The 15676-nt window shown below is 45.8% G+C and overlaps 1 protein-coding gene across 4 annotated transcripts in view; it reads right to left on the bottom strand.

The window, feature by feature from the left end:
- SH3PXD2A (SH3 and PX domains 2A) overlaps nt 1–15676 on the bottom strand; it is a 246683-nt gene that overhangs the window by 223205 nt on the left and 7802 nt on the right. The gene's annotated exons all lie outside the window — the stretch shown is intronic.

Genomic DNA, 15676 nt, shown 5'->3' on the forward strand with positions numbered 1-15676 from the left:
CATCAGAAGAGCAGGGTTCCCTTCTCAGTAGATCTCAAGTTCTTACATGGAGGACTAGATATTTTTAATTTATAAGGAATAAGGTATCAGCCAACTTGTGCTAAGGGATTTAACAGAAGAAGCTGCATCTGAGATTCTGAAAGACCAAAGGGTCCTTTCATGCTACATCAGAAACTGTACATGGAGAAAGGGAATTCATTGCAGAGCAGATCCCAGCCCACGGAAACTGTGTCCATGACCACCAGCAGCTGAGACTGAGGGAGCCACTGGGGAGCCCTGCTTAGACTGCGGCTGGCTTCCCAAAAGCCAGCATGGTCACTCCAGAGCTCCAGGGTGGTCATACACATGGATGTTACTCACTGGCACTGCTGCAGCACAGAGAACAAAGGGTTTGCAGCAGCTCTGAGCTGAAATGCCTGGAATTCAAACCCATCAGAGACACCTCCTCACCCTGTGGGTATCAGCACTCCGTGCCTCCCTCACCTCCTGATAAGGAATGAGCCGGGAGAGGGATGTGGCACTGGGTTGGTGGCATGTCCCCAGCTGCCAGCAGGACACATCCCCCCAGTGCAGCCTTCCTTCTGCATGGCCACAGAGCCAGGGCATCCAACTGAGACCTCAACTCCCAGCTGAACTTCTTTTACCCAAGGAGACAGGAGGCTTCCCTATCAAATCATCTCCAAGAGTGAATTTTAATGTAATAGATCAGAGAGAAGCTTAAAGCTTGGGTTGTTTGCTTTAAACACTGCATGGCTTGGTTATTTTGTCCACTGGTTAGGCTCCCTTTTATGTTACACATAGAGATAATTCCTGTTTTTCTAGGGCAAAACTGGGAGTGATTTCCTTTCAAAAAAGCTTTTTGACTAAATAAATTACCCATTTATGGCATTCAGCATTTTTCAACAGTGCTTTTAGTTTCTGCACAAGACGCAGTATTTTATTCCAGAGGATGAAAGTTCAAATACAAGCCTTTTTCCACCTTTCAGCAGGAAAAACATCCTTTTTTTATTGAGCACCGACTGCAATGACAATTCTCAAGTTTGTGTTATTTCACTGAAACAACAGTTAAAAAAATACACAATTCTAGCCAGTTGCTTCCACTGCAGACAGAAGCTCTCTTACAACAGGAATTAAGGACATTTGGGGACTATGTATGCACAATGGAGGCTTTTGGTAAGTACATGTCATTGTGACCAATTTGTACACAATGACAAAATTACAGCTGGAGGAAAGCACTGAGGGAGGAAATTACTGTGAACAGAAAAAGTCTGATCTCCCTAGTTCAAGCTGTTCACCACCCATCACTTCTGCTCCTGAGCTCTGACTTTATTTCACACAATCTGACAAAAAGCTCTCATCCTACAAAGTGCTGAGCATGCTCTACTCCCACACTCCTCTCTCCATCATCAAGGCTGGGTGTTTTTGGGGCTGCCACTCAGCCCCTAAACCACAGCGAGATGGCACCAAACATCACTTCTAGACTGCCCGGGGCAAGCTGTAATTTTGATTAAAGAAGAATTTCTAGCTCCCCTAAGCAGTCTCAGCTCCCACTCAAATTTTTCTTTTGATCTATCTGCCCCCTTCATCAGATTTTTAAAGAGTTAACAGTGTTGTCTTCCCTCCTTCCTGACACTGTCTGACCTGCAAGGCTTGGCTGGGGCCAGGCTCAAAGAACATCGTACAATAACACACCTCTTCTGATGCAGTGTGTCTCTGTGAGATATGATGGGGCTGCATCACGCCTTTGCACAAAAGCAGAGAGCAATTCTGGGGAAGAAAATGCAAAGAGGAACTTTTTTCCTGGAATAAATCAACAACCTGTCACAAACAGCATATGCAATAATTTCCTTGTTTACAGCTACAACTTGTCTGATGAAGCAATTAAAAAAAAAAAACCACTATGATTTTTTGACCTTCTTTCTTATCTGAAACTGGTATCAGCAGGAAGAACACAGGTCTGACACACTCCAAAAGGGAGGTGTAGCCTTATCCCAGAATATACTTAAATATACTTCATATCTAGTAAATCACAAGGCTGTTGAACACATGACTCCAGAACCCCGGTGTCACTGCTGTGACAGCCCCAGTCAAGGACAGCTGAGCAGGGAACAGAACTAAACTTGCAAGTACTGTCGCTCCTTGTGACAGCACAGATCCCTTGTACCATCCTATGGAGGCACCTGGCATTTGCTAAGCTGAAAACATTGAGAGAGATGATAAAACACCCCTATATCCCCAAAAACTGAAGTAGGGAAAAGACAAGGAAAAGACAATAGCTTGCATCAAGCTAAAAAATGTCAGTGGCCACCCTGGCCTTTATTAAGGTAATTCTGAAACTCTGATTTTAAAAAGATAGGGGAAAAAAAGGAGGGAGAAAAACCTCAGATGAGGATTGATTTGCCAACAGCAATGTGCAGCAAGGGTGAGGACAGAAGCTGTGTCTCCTGATACCTGAGTTGCTGTGAGAGATGTTTCACCACAGCTTTTCCCTTGAGAAACTCCTCTCACTGAAGCTGCAGTTCAAATATCCCTCACTTCAAGGGGCTGAAATTTCAAAGCAGATGAGCCCTTCCATGAAACCCCATCCTCATGTTGTTCTCCTTGCTGCCTGAAGGAGATGGTGCTGCTCCTCTCTCAACAGGGGACATTAACAAACCAAAGGCATTGGCTTTGTACCAGTTTCACGTGCCCATAGCAGACCAAACTCTGGAAAAACCAACATGTTTTGGCTTGCTGGCCCAACTGCATGCTTTGAGCACAGAGTTCTGGTTCTGTGGACCAGTCTGTGTATCCTGGAGAAAGAAGGACTGTAATACCTTAGTGACATGGTGTAAGGACAGACACTCAGAGACAGACAGGCGGATCCCAGCTGGCTTTGAAGGGGCAGGGTAGATACTGCAGTGCAAACCCCAACATCCAGGATGAGAAATTAGGTAAATACCCCAAGCTCTGTGCTGTCCCAGCTACACAAACGAAGGGCTACAGACAGCTCCAGCACACGTGCACAAGGTCCTGTGATGGCACAGACCTGCTTTCTTTGTAAGAAAAAAAGTAGGGAGAACAAAAAGAAATTTTAAAAAAATTTGAAAGCAGATTGTTCTGCCTCATGTTTGCTATGATTTTTTTATACTTCACAAAGTGAGATGTGAGCGTCCAAAAAGCTGCTTAAGGTCACAACACAAATGTGCCAAGGCAGAGACCTCCAAGCCTGAGGGAGGCACTGAATTACTGCCCTTGCAGGACTTGCTTTCTTTTCTTGCCTCTTGGACCACATCTATGGAGTTTGTAGCAGGTGCAGTGCAGAAGAAGGCAAGCTATAAAAAAGTGGCTCCCAGGCAGGCACTGAGAAGCATCACAGGATGGGTCAGCACCTCTGGCAGCTCAGCTCTCCTAACCAGGGAGCGTGTGGGGACTGCAGGTGAGATCTGCAGGCACTCTTTTGGCACTACACATCTCTCACAGAGACTCAGAGCAGCCAGTGGGACAAACCTGTGTGCACACCTCAGCCAGGTCAGATGGACCAAGGGCACCCACCACTTGTCCCATCCTCCCATCTAAAACAGAGAAGAAAACAGTACTGACCCTTGGAATTGTTCTGATGACTAAAGAGCCAGTGCTGAAGCTGACTCTTGCTTCTTGCTAATTTTTATTCTGAGTATAAAATTAAACAGCTCATTTTAAAAGCAGTAAAATGACTCCCACTTCAGAACACAGCTCTCAGGGGAAAAAAGAAAGTTTGCAATTTCAGGGCAATGCATGAGATGTCTGTTAATTACCAAAGGAAAGGCAACTGGTTCAATTCCTGCTATCTTAATCATTTTCCTCTCTTTGATGTCTTGATCACATCTTTTGAACAACACGCTTGAAGCACAACACTGCAGAGAACACTTATTTTCATAATGAAAGGGAAATATTTTGCTCCATGCATAATATTTAGTTATCCTGATAGGCAGCACTGATAGGGCTTCATATATTGTGTTTTTAAACTAATGCTGAGTTTAAAAGGCCTGCAGGGCACTGCAAGGCTTCTATCAAATGATAAATACATAATCGGTGTACGTGTCCAGCATCCTTTAAAGTGATATCAAATGGTTTCCAATAAGAAAGATGCAAGCACCCAAAACTTTCTTGTCCTTAAGGCATGAAAAAGAAGTTTACTTGTTTCTCATTTTAGTTTTCAAAGTTAAAATTTCTAGGCCATATGAAAATGACATTAATCCTTCACACAGTGTGACAGCATATCCACAGTTGCAGAGAATATTTAATCAAAAACTCTCTCCCACTTCCCACAGACACCAGAGAGGGCCAAAAATCTGGAGCAAGCACACAGTTTTGAAAGCTGCCAAGAACAGGACGGAGTTCTGTGAGAGTTGCAGTGATCTATACAAAATACATTTGCATGTTCCTTCACACAGTGCTACAGTAACAGGAAAAGCTGGAGGATGACCCAGCCACACATCCATGGCACTGAATTCCTCGAGAGGCAGCTGGCCATGAGAGCTGGGACAGCAGCTTGCTACAGCTGCCTGCAGTTAGAAGGTCTTTCCTTAATAAATGGGCTGAGATTCAATTTATCCTAACTGTAAATTGGAATCTGAAGTCAGTAGGGATATTCCCAACAGGCTGCACACAGAGTAAGAGGTAGTGAAGCATGCAGGAGAACTCAATAAAAAGATGTTCAGAGGCAGGAAAAATGCCTCCAAAATGTCTCCAGGCTTATGACCTGGGCAGAAAGGTCAGGGTTATGGTAAAAACTCAGCCTTTGCTCTAATTCTCTATGTACAATCTGAGTCTTGATATTACAGGTTACACTGAATCTAACTAAACAAAACCTAGCTGTGGAGGAGTGACTTCAGGATGCAGACTTGACTTTAAGCACAACACCCATTTCCTCACTCTTTTCACTTGAAACCAGATGTTTTTACATTTGTGTGTGTGACATTTACACTTAACAATGCAGACTCTGGTCAAATTTGCTGAAGCAGTGAGCAAAGCTGTGGTCAAACTACTTCCTATGTGCAAAAGCTCTTTGAACATCGTGTGTGTCACAGAGACTGGTGAGTCAGAGGCACAACCACTGCCCAGCCAAGGGGCTCAGATCAGCTTCGAGCTGCAGCTGGGCAGATGTGGGAGGCAGCTGGTCACTGCTCACCATGGCCTGGTGCTGCCCCTTCCCTGCTGTGGTGAGCAGCACCACACATCTGCCAGAAGGACCAGGTGTGCCACCCCTTCAAAGAACAGAAGAGGAAAACCTTACAGGAAACAGGCTCCAGTTAATCCCCACTGGTTTGGGAGGAGGATGTGACCTGTGGTTGGGAGTAGCTGGAAGAGATGACACTTCACCCCAGCACAGGATAGCATCCCTGACCACAGCTCCTGCCTTCCAACCGACATCAGAGCTTCTCTTCCAAAAAAGGAAATAATTTGGGACTCTTTTGGCTCCCTGAATTGGCTAGCCACAGTCTCAGAGAAGCACCAAGACAAAGAGGTTGCAGGGAAGAGGATCAGGGCTGCCCGTGGCTTAGCAGCACTGTCACCCTACACAGCAGGACCCTGACTGCTCTGGGACCCAGACCCACCTGGTCCTCAGGTGGGAGCTGCATGGGGTATTAGAAAAGGGGATGTACACCATGCACACAGACACGCAGTAACAACCTGAAACCACCAGCACATGGGAAAGAACAGGGACACAAACACCTTCCCAAACACCCCTGTCCTGGTATTTGCCGCACTGCAGAGCAGCTTCCAAAAGCTGCTCACTTTGATATTCAAAAGAACCTTCTATTCCACGTTAGAGTGCTGCAGAGACAGACCCAGAGTGAGGGCAGCCCAAAAGCCAGCCCAGATTCCTGACCAGGTGGCAGAGGCCTCCCATGCTCTACTTGGCCTTTCTCCAGTGGGTCCCAAGAGTGGAGGAAGGCAGGGATCAGCATTGATGCCAGCCCAGCCAGTGGGAGGCAGGGAAGGCACTGCCTGGGGCTGACCACACTCATCCTGCCCTGAGAGGAATGGTGGGCAGACAAGACCTGGCCTTCCACTGTCCTCCCTGCCAGGAGCAAAGACACACTTTCACCCCTCAGCCACAGCTTCATTCTCTAATTTCGCCCTGCACAGAGCAGAATTCTACCCAGGCAGTTTCCAAAAATAAAAACAGACTGAATGCTGTTGCTGGGGCAGCCCCCAATATTCACAGAGCCAGTAAGGGGCTACTCCCTGTCCCAGTGCTGGCCCCTGACAGCTGAGCCACCCAGGAGCTGGGGTGTGCCAAAGGAGCCCTCATGGGCCAGCTGAGAGCCCACGAGAAACTGAGCCAGGGCATTCTGCAAAAATGTCAGGAACAGCTGCTGCAGCAACTTCAGTTTCTTGCCCCTACAGGTGCAATTCTCCTCCTGCACAGGACAGCCCAAGTAATTTCTATCACCAGAGGTTTGTGCTACCTAGGGAATGCTAAGCATGCAGCTGAATCCAATTTAAAAATTCATATTTATTAGGAAATCACATTTCTAGTGGGTTAACTATATATTTCACTAGAGGAGTTTTAAGGCATCATAGGGAATATTACTGTATTTCTAAATAAGATTGAAAGACACTTAGTATGTTTGAAATTTGGCCTATTTTCAGCAACAGTAATGATCATAGTTTTTATATCCTGTTTCTCCTCCTGCCAACATGAAGGAAAACTCTTAGAGTCTGACAACAGCAACTAACACAGATTGTAGAAATACAAAAACACTCAAAATAAATCAAATTAGAAGATCTAATTTAAGAGAGGGAGGCGTCTCACGTTGTGATAACAGACTCTCCTGCTGGCAAAGCCATAGCACTCCACGGCCAGAATCATCATTAGCGTGTTACTTCACAAAGATCTATTAAACCAGGACCGAAATGAAAAGATCTCCCCACCACAAAAAACAGTGAAGCAGTGGGAGTTGCCAAAGAGGCCTTTGATTCACCCTTAATTCATTAGATGAATCATTTCATATTGAGCAAACATCAAACCACAATGAAGAAATACAACCAAAACCTCCCAAACCCTGAAGCCACTTCAGCTGGCTCACTAAACCACGCAACATTGATCACACACATTGACAAAGTGCTGTGATTGACCTTATTACATGCATTAGTTAATTTGTGGCATCTTTGCAGAAACCTTGACCTGCACTGCAAGACCATTTGACTCAGTTTATCTACAAAGAAAGCAAGTTTGCCCTGCCATGTATTTGAGGAGACTGAGTTTGAGGCAGGGTGAGCACCCCACTACTCATGCACGGTTACTTATTAAGTTGCAGTAAATGGCCCATGAGATTTAAATGAAGATCAAAGGGAGACCAAATCCTGCCCCTGCAATTTTGGCAACAGCATCTCTTTGCAAGATCAGTTTTGATCATGTGGAGTCAAAATCATTATTATAGTTCACTGCTCAAGCATGAGGCACCTCAATTCCTCTGCCCAGCAAACCTCCATGGACACAAGGAGGAATTCAGATGTGGCAGAGTTACTTGGTGAGAGTCAATTGGTTTTCTTCCTCAGCTGCACGCTCCCAGTGAAAGAATTAACCAATTTTTGAAAACTCACATCAGAGAAAAAACTTCAGAGGATAGAGTTTTGCAATAAATGTTCTTAATTTTAATGCCCCTTGTATAATCTTTAAGTATTAGGGTAACAAAAAGTCTAGTAAGCATTTCATAGCCAGAGTAGCACTGCTAAGTGTTAGCCTCCCTTTATCTAAACTGAGTGACAGCTGCTGGCAATCCCTCCAGCCCAACTCCTGCTAATCCCCATCTGCCCTCAGGAAACGGGCCCAGTATCTCAGGCACGTTATCATTAACAGTGTCCCACCTTCCTACTTGACAATTTGCTCCTGTGCCTTCACAGACACAACATCTCTGGGGAGGCTGGACAGGGAGCCAGGCATGTGCTGTGTGACCCAGGTGCTTGTAGCTGCACCTGACACAAAATGGCTCATTCTGCACTCAAGGGTCCCAGCCATGCAACTGCCCAGGAGATGCTTTTTGCCTCCCTAGTCAGTGCACAGTGCTGACCTCAGCTCCTCAGGCCAGCAGCTAAACAAAGAGCTCCTTGGTGTGTCCAGCAGTCACCTAAAACACTACCAAGGACAATCCTTTTTCTTGCCCCAGAACATATTCAAGCAGCCAGAGCAGCAGTGGAAAAGCAGAGCCATACCTGACACTGGCCAGCATCAGCTGAAGGGATGCTCATGTGGGCAGCTCAAAAACTTCCAGAAACAGTGCAGTTTCTAATACAATCTCCTGAGAAAACAGTCTCAGGCAGGCCTACAAAACCCCAAACAAATTCCAGATCCACTCTCTTGGGGCAACTCTTCCCTAAAATCTGCTCAGTGACAACAGGCAAGTTGTGCCAGATCTCCCACCTTGGAGGAATAAAAAACACCCACTAAGATCCACACCATTTCCATGCAGGACCACATGGGTTTCACCAGGGGTGTATGAGTGTTTCACAAGCCTTGGAGAAGCAGTTAGTTGGAAGCACAAAGCATCACTGCACTCTCACCAGCCCTGGTTCCTTCCCACCACCCATTTTCAGCCTCTCTACACATGAACCCTTTTGATAGAAACTCAACAACAATCATCACTATCCCAGCTCAAATGCTCCCCTCAATGCAGAAAGATGGTTTGTGACCTTCTTGTTTTGCCTTTAGCAAATTCAAGAGCTGCCAGAGCTTCCCTCATGATCCCCCATGCTGCTACCTATTGGTGACACTACCACAGTAGGCACAGGCTCCAAAGTGCTTCTGTAGTTTCACTGATGTTTGAGGAAAAGTGCAAAGCTACCAACTAGCATTTTAACAAGTGGTCTCTGCACATTTTTCTTCTTCTGAATTTAAGTCCAAGAAAGCCTATGTTACTTCTACCAGCACTTCTGAAACAGACCACAAAGCTCAGTGTGAAAACTGCCTTAAAACATAAGGGACCATGTTCCCCTCTGGGGTCTCCCAAAGAAAACAGCCTCTAGGACAGAGTTCAACATCTGAAGGGCAAATGAGTCTCAGGCTGCTTTGATGAAATAGGCTGCAGCCATCCTAAAGACTCCTTAGTTCACTGACACATCTTGTAGGACTGATTTGTTAAAAAAACAGGCACTGAGTGTGCCAGAGAGGACAGTGAGCAATCTTCATGTCAGGTCCTGGGAATGTTCCCCAGCACAGGGGGATGGAGAGACACCAGCCAACAGGATAGCTGGCCAAACAGCCAGGGTCAAGGACAGCTTTGGACAAGGAGCTCAGTACTTTGGAATAGAGTCAGCACCCAGCTTTGTAAAGGGGACAGCTTCAAGTGACACTAAATTTAATGGCAGTAGGTCCATAACCTCACAAGGACCGAAATCCCAGGGGTTGCTATGGCCTTGTCCTTACCCCAGAGACAAATGCCAAAAATATTAAAAAATAGCAGATATGGAAGATGAAAAGACAGTGTGTTTGTCTCATCATTTTTGGTTCATCAGCACCACAGACCTACAAAGGAGCTTGCTGATAATCAGCCTGGCTATCTCTGCCGATACACGTAAGATGTGGCACATCACTTCTGTGTCTGCCAACACTACAAGCTCCAAATGTGACCCTGGCTCCCTTCCCCAAGCACTGAGAAACTTGTGTTATGTTTGGCTCCCCCTTGTCCTCCCTTCACAAAACCAGCACGCTTCCACAGCGTCAGTCTGGAATTATTTACTGTTGTTGAAGCTCAGACAGAAACCGCAGGCCACCTCTCCTCTCACCCAGGCAGGACACGCTGAGCTTGTCCAAGTGAGAGGGAGCTTCACCCAAGTGCTCCAGCAACCCTGCCAAGAGTGTCATCAGGCAACCTGCTGCCCCCTAAACCATGCCCTTCTCTCCCACTCTATTCCCAAGACCTGCTGAAAACCAGTTTATCAGTGCTATCAGAACATTAAATAGGCACCATCTGCTTAAAATTACCTTCATTAAAGCTAACGTGGGAACACAAGCAGCCACATTTTCTCTCCTCTGCTTTTGTAAGTGGAGTGTCACTTGCAAGGATTTGGGACTAGCTCTGAAACTCCCTGAAGGGAGGAAAATGAAACTGTGACAGAACAACAAGTTACAGCGTCATGTTGACACAGCACACAGATCAGGGACAGGACAAGCCCAGGAGTGCATCCACTCCAAATCACACCTGGCTACATCTGGAAAACCACCCCATCAAGGCCAACCTTACTCTTGGCACCTGCATCTGGCCCCTGCCAACATGAGCAAGGCTGTGCCCAGCAGTGCCAATAGCCCACCACACACTCAGCTGCCCACACTGATCTGTTGCCACTGCCTGGGCTAACAGCTCACCTGTATTCAGTCTGCAGTGACTGCAAGAGGTGAGGCAGGAAAAGCTGTTTGCTCTCTGCCTTTGAGGGTGGAGGCCAGAGCAGCTTGGCAGAATGAAGGCTGAGAAGGAACATGAATATTCTGTAGAAGGTAGTGGAGAGAAGTGAGACAGGAGGTTGAATCAAACAGAGTGAAGAAACCTGTTTATGCAAAAGGACAAAACTTCTGTGAGAACAGGATGCTTGTGAATAATAAAAGGTCTGCACTGGAAGTCATTAACCATCAGAAGAAAGTTGAAGCTTCCACTCAAGCTAACCCAACCCTGAAGGTTCTTATGAGGGAATGCAATATGCTTGTACAGCATTAATGGATCCGTCCCAGGTCTGTGCTCTACAGATCCATGATCCACTCAGTACTTTCAGCCATAAAAGACACACTTCTTTCCATCAGCCCATATTATCCACTAGTCTCCTGACAGCTCTGAGAAGGCACTTCTGCAGGAGACAGACACACTGCTCAAACACAATGCTCTCCCTGTCTGATCTTCCCACTTTGCAAAGAGATGCTGATGTACAGAGTGTTGGGGGACCCTTGGATGAAAGTCTTAGGCAAGCACAAAACCTGAATCTATATTAATAGTAATACCAGACATGGTAATTCTAACAAAATAAACTGCCACTTGACCCAAGGCTGGGAAACAGAAAGTGATCTGCCAAACCCAGACGTGCAACACCAGCCCATAAACATGTGATGGGATCCAGAAAGAAGTGCATGGAGCAGAGGAGGGAGCTGGAAGTGGTGATAGGAGGGTCGCTTCCTCACAGCATGCACTGTGCTTCCTGACTGCATCTGGTCAAGACTCAACAGCTCTCACTGCTGTGAACAACACAGAGCAAGGCTCAGCAGCCTGAGCTACTGCCATACACCTAAGGGACAGCTGAGAAGGCAGCAGAAAATACTGGCTGGGCCAGAATGAATGGGCTCAGCATTATATAAAGAACATAAGAGAACTCTGTGCTTAGTCTTAAGCAGCTGGCAGGTAACAAACTTTCTGACCCAAACACATGACTTGACTGCTGTGTTTAGCAAGTCTTTAGCCCAGAAATTTGTCAATTCCTTGTTTGAACCACTTGTCCTTTCAGTCTTAGTATCACTTGTCAACAAAGTGTTAAAAACCTAATCAAATAAATAAAATTTAAGTGTGTTCCACATCATACCCGAGAATGTTGTAATTCCTCACTACTGTTAAGAGACTGAACCTGTTCATCATCTACCTGTGCCTGTATCAGAAAAATTCATGTTCTGCATTCAGAAGAGCAACTCTCTCTCCTCTGCTTCTATACTACTTCAGCTAATGTGGGACATGATTTCAGACAGGTTTGGTATGAGAAAAATTGGAGTGTTCCCAGCCTCAGAAAGACCAAGCAGAGATACAGATGGGAGGCTTGTCTGTTTTAAGCAGATTAGATCCTGACCACTAAAGGTAACTTTACAAATCTTTTATTCCATATCCTTCACAGAAACAGCTGGAAATAAGTCTAGAAGCAAACCAAGGAACAAGAGTTACAGGAATATTATAAATGGTTTTGTTTGATCTGTGGTGCTATTTCTGAAAGCTATGGAAGTTAATTTATAATGTTAGCAATTTGACAACCAGTCTTTTTAGTAGGAACTCAGCTATTGTGTTTTGAAACAAACAGGATCTAGTATGGGCAGGGCCTTGCCTGTGACTATGACTTGGCTATTATTTTATCAACCAGAAGCAAGGCTGGGCTGCAAAACCCTTCACCCTGTTTTACACGTAGAATCCAAGAGTTTGTCTTGGCTAACATAACCAGAAGATCAAGGTTTACAAACCAAGGCATTTTTGCTAAGCAGGTAGAGGAGCCTCACCTGACACAAACATACTGGAAAGTGCTACCCACAACTGCTAGACCCTACACATTCCCCATAAACCATCAGAGGTGTTTGATGGACACAGAGACCAGAACATGGGCAACAGTGGGAAAAAAGCCTGGGAACTCAGATAAAGCTCCAAAGTGAATGGACACTTGCTGATGAGAGCACTGCAAAGTTGGCTTTGGTGCTTGGCTCCTGGTAAAACAATGACATAATGCTGTGTTTACTAGCAGGGAAATCTGAGGGTTGGAAATGGATCTGTAAAAAACCACTAACACGTTTTTTTGACAAGCCAACAGATTAACATCTATTGTCACTGGGGCAAGGCCAAGCTCCACTGGAAATGGTCCAGGAGTTTGATGTCACCGAGAGGCTCACAAGGACGTCAGCTGAAGAGCGTTCCCATGTCACCTCAGCATTTACTGCAGTTCTGTTTAACCCCTTCTGCCACAACGTACAGTAGGGAGCACATTGGCCTTCTGGCAATAGAGGTTTGACCAAGATCTGCTGCAGCTCACGTTGCCCAGATGCAGAAGGTTGATGAAGGGCCAGGCAGGACAGGCTGCTGGCAGATAAAACACAATTTTGATTGTCAGGCCTTTGCTAATAGTAACTACAGTATCTCTCTTTACACAAATACAAACAGTGGACATTATTTCTTCATTTGATTCCTCAGGATCATTGCAAGTCTGATGTGAACCAATTCACATGGCCAGTTGCACCCTCACCCTCATCTGAGTCAAACTCTTTATCATAACCCAGCCAACGCCTCTCACACACAGTAAGACAACAGCCAAGAACTTTTAGCTCCACACAAGATCCCAACAAAGGATACCTGGAACCCCATAAATGCCAGTGCCTGGTAGAGAACAATCTCACTCTTCTCAAATGAACCAGGGCCCTGATGGTTCAGAATCACTGCAGAGATAACATGATGGGCAGAGCCCCACAAAGCCCTTGGCACACAGGGAAAGTGCTGGGTAACCTTTCCTCAGGAGTGGTAAAAACATCAGTGCTATGCTCTCAGTCTTCCACAGACCCTCAAATCCCAGAGGAAGGATCTGCCCATAAGATGCTTTTCAGTCCAGCACTACTTCATTTGGCAGAGCACCTAAAGCTCCAGAATTAAGACAATGGGAAATAACCCCATGCTGTGGGCAGTGTTAGAGCTTGCCAGAAGGAGGAGAAAAAATTGGAAGAATAAAAGAATATTCTTAGGGTCTGGCTAGAACTGTGGCATCAGCTCTAATGGAACCAATTGCAAACCTCTCCTTTCCACCTCATTTCTTTGACCATGTCCTCCTCTTGCTCCAGTGCAGAGCAATACAGAAGTCAAAACAAAGCGAAGCACGTGTGTGTACACACAGAGAAAGATCTCGCATCAAAACCCCCATCCCCACCAAACACCTGCACACTCCCTCAACGTACCAAGAGAAGAATTCTGTAAAACAGCAACCCCAATGGTCATTGTGGCCAACACCAGGGCATGCAGATGTACCATCTTACAGCTCAGGGGGTGGCAGAAAACCCAACACCATCAGCAGGAGGCCCAGGGGCTGAGCAGCAGTGCCTTGTTCCCATCCCCAGCCGTGAGTCCTCAGACCCTGCTCCCTCGGGCCAGAGCCCCAGTTATTTCAAAACAGGAGATCCCACCAAGACAGTGCCTCACACACTTGTACAGTCACCCTCCAGTGCCACCAGCAAATTGCCTTTGCTGTTCAAAAGGTCCTTACAGCCAGAGGGAGGTTTAAGGACAGACGGGCAGACTCTGCCGCACAGACCACACCTGCAGTCTCCAAGGGTTGCTACCCATGGAAAATTCACTGACAAGATTTTTAGTTTAAATGGAACTATTTATACTGGGGATGTCGGTATTAAATGATGAAATGCAAGCTACAGCTGCCCAGCTCAGAAACAGGTGGAAAGCTGCTTCTTCAAAACAGTGCAGAGTTTTGACACAGGCTGCTACAATCACAAAGACAGCAGCAAAATTTTAAACAGAAAATTTCTTCCTGAACAGTAACAGCCAAAACACTCCTCCATATGCTTCAAGTGAGAGTATTCCAGAAGTGGCTAGTGCTAGATTTCTCTGAAGTAAAACATCCTGGGTAGTCTTTATAAAAACACTTTTTGCTGAAAGGTTAGAGGAAAGCATAGCTGAATTTGAGGGGACCAGGGTAAAAAAGAACTTGTTCAGGACATTCAGGGCTTGTAAAATGCATAAGGTACAGGATTGCTGCTTTCTGGTACATGGAAAACCAGCATGGATGTTCCTCTAGAACCAAGTCACTTTTTATTCTTTTCTAACAATATCTTGTTATTAACTGAAAATAAGCAGCCTTTGGTTAATAAAAAGCCATATTACCATCAGTGCTGTTTCAGGGTTTCTCGACAGTTTCACCTGATATAGACATATTTATAAAACACACACACACAGAGTTTCCTTCCTGTTGCTGGCTTTCCTCTGTCCCATCCCAGAAGCCACCTCCAGAGCCTGTTTTAATCCCACTGAGGAAAATGCTGAACTGCCTTCCTGTGACATGTCTGGGAGATGGGAAGAGGGACATGCACTTAATCTGCTCTCTATGGCTTTCTTCCAGAAAAATACTCCACATATCCTTGTTTGTTTGTTTTTAAATTCTAAGTGATTTTAATGCCAGTGAAAGTTGCTGGAGTGATAGCTCTGGGAAACTACAGGCCTCCCACTCAGAGGCCTGTGCCAGCTGCGCCAGCTGCCCTGATTCTGCAGATCAGGAGCCTCTTCTACCATCCACCACAGGAAAAACCACCTCTCAGCTCAGGCTGCTCAAGATGAGGCAGGTGTCAAAGCATCAAATTTTCAGGCAAAGGAAATATACTCAGCTCAAAGCAGCAAAGCAGGGCAAGGGAATTGAAAAGCACTTAAAACTGATTTTCAAAGTATTTTGCTTGGGGTCAGAAGGGTTTACTGGCAGGCTTGCACCTAGTGGAGAGGGGAAAATCAGGAATAACCTTCTAGGCACAAAAAAATACACGCATGAGTTAATGTATAAATAATAAACAACCTTAGTCAAAGAATAGGAAAATCTCACAGGATGCTGAGGGAGCAATTAGAAATCTCATCTTCACAGAGCTAGGAAAGCAGTAATTGAGATGTTCTCTGTTGCACCAAGCCCCGAGGGTGTAAGAATGCCTGGAAAGAAGATTTCACCTGTGCCAGGGAGCTTTTCTGAGGTAATGCAGAGACACCAGAGAGAACAGACAGCAGCAGCCAGTAGCCCACTGCCAAGGGCTACTCCCAGAAAGACCATATCCATGCTTCACCTCAAACACTTCCACAGACCCTGGGACTCCAAGACAGGGAGGAAAGGCCATAGGGAACAGGCTCAGAGTCAACAAGCATGGCTGGCATCCTAGATGTGTTTCCTCAGAGGGGAATGTAGCTCTTATGTCATCCCATGCACTACCTGAGCACTGCCAGGGAAG

The sequence above is a fragment of the Passer domesticus genome, chromosome 8 (genome assembly GCF_036417665.1).
Source record: "Passer domesticus isolate bPasDom1 chromosome 8, bPasDom1.hap1, whole genome shotgun sequence".
Lineage (NCBI taxonomy): Eukaryota > Metazoa > Chordata > Aves > Passeriformes > Passeridae > Passer > Passer domesticus.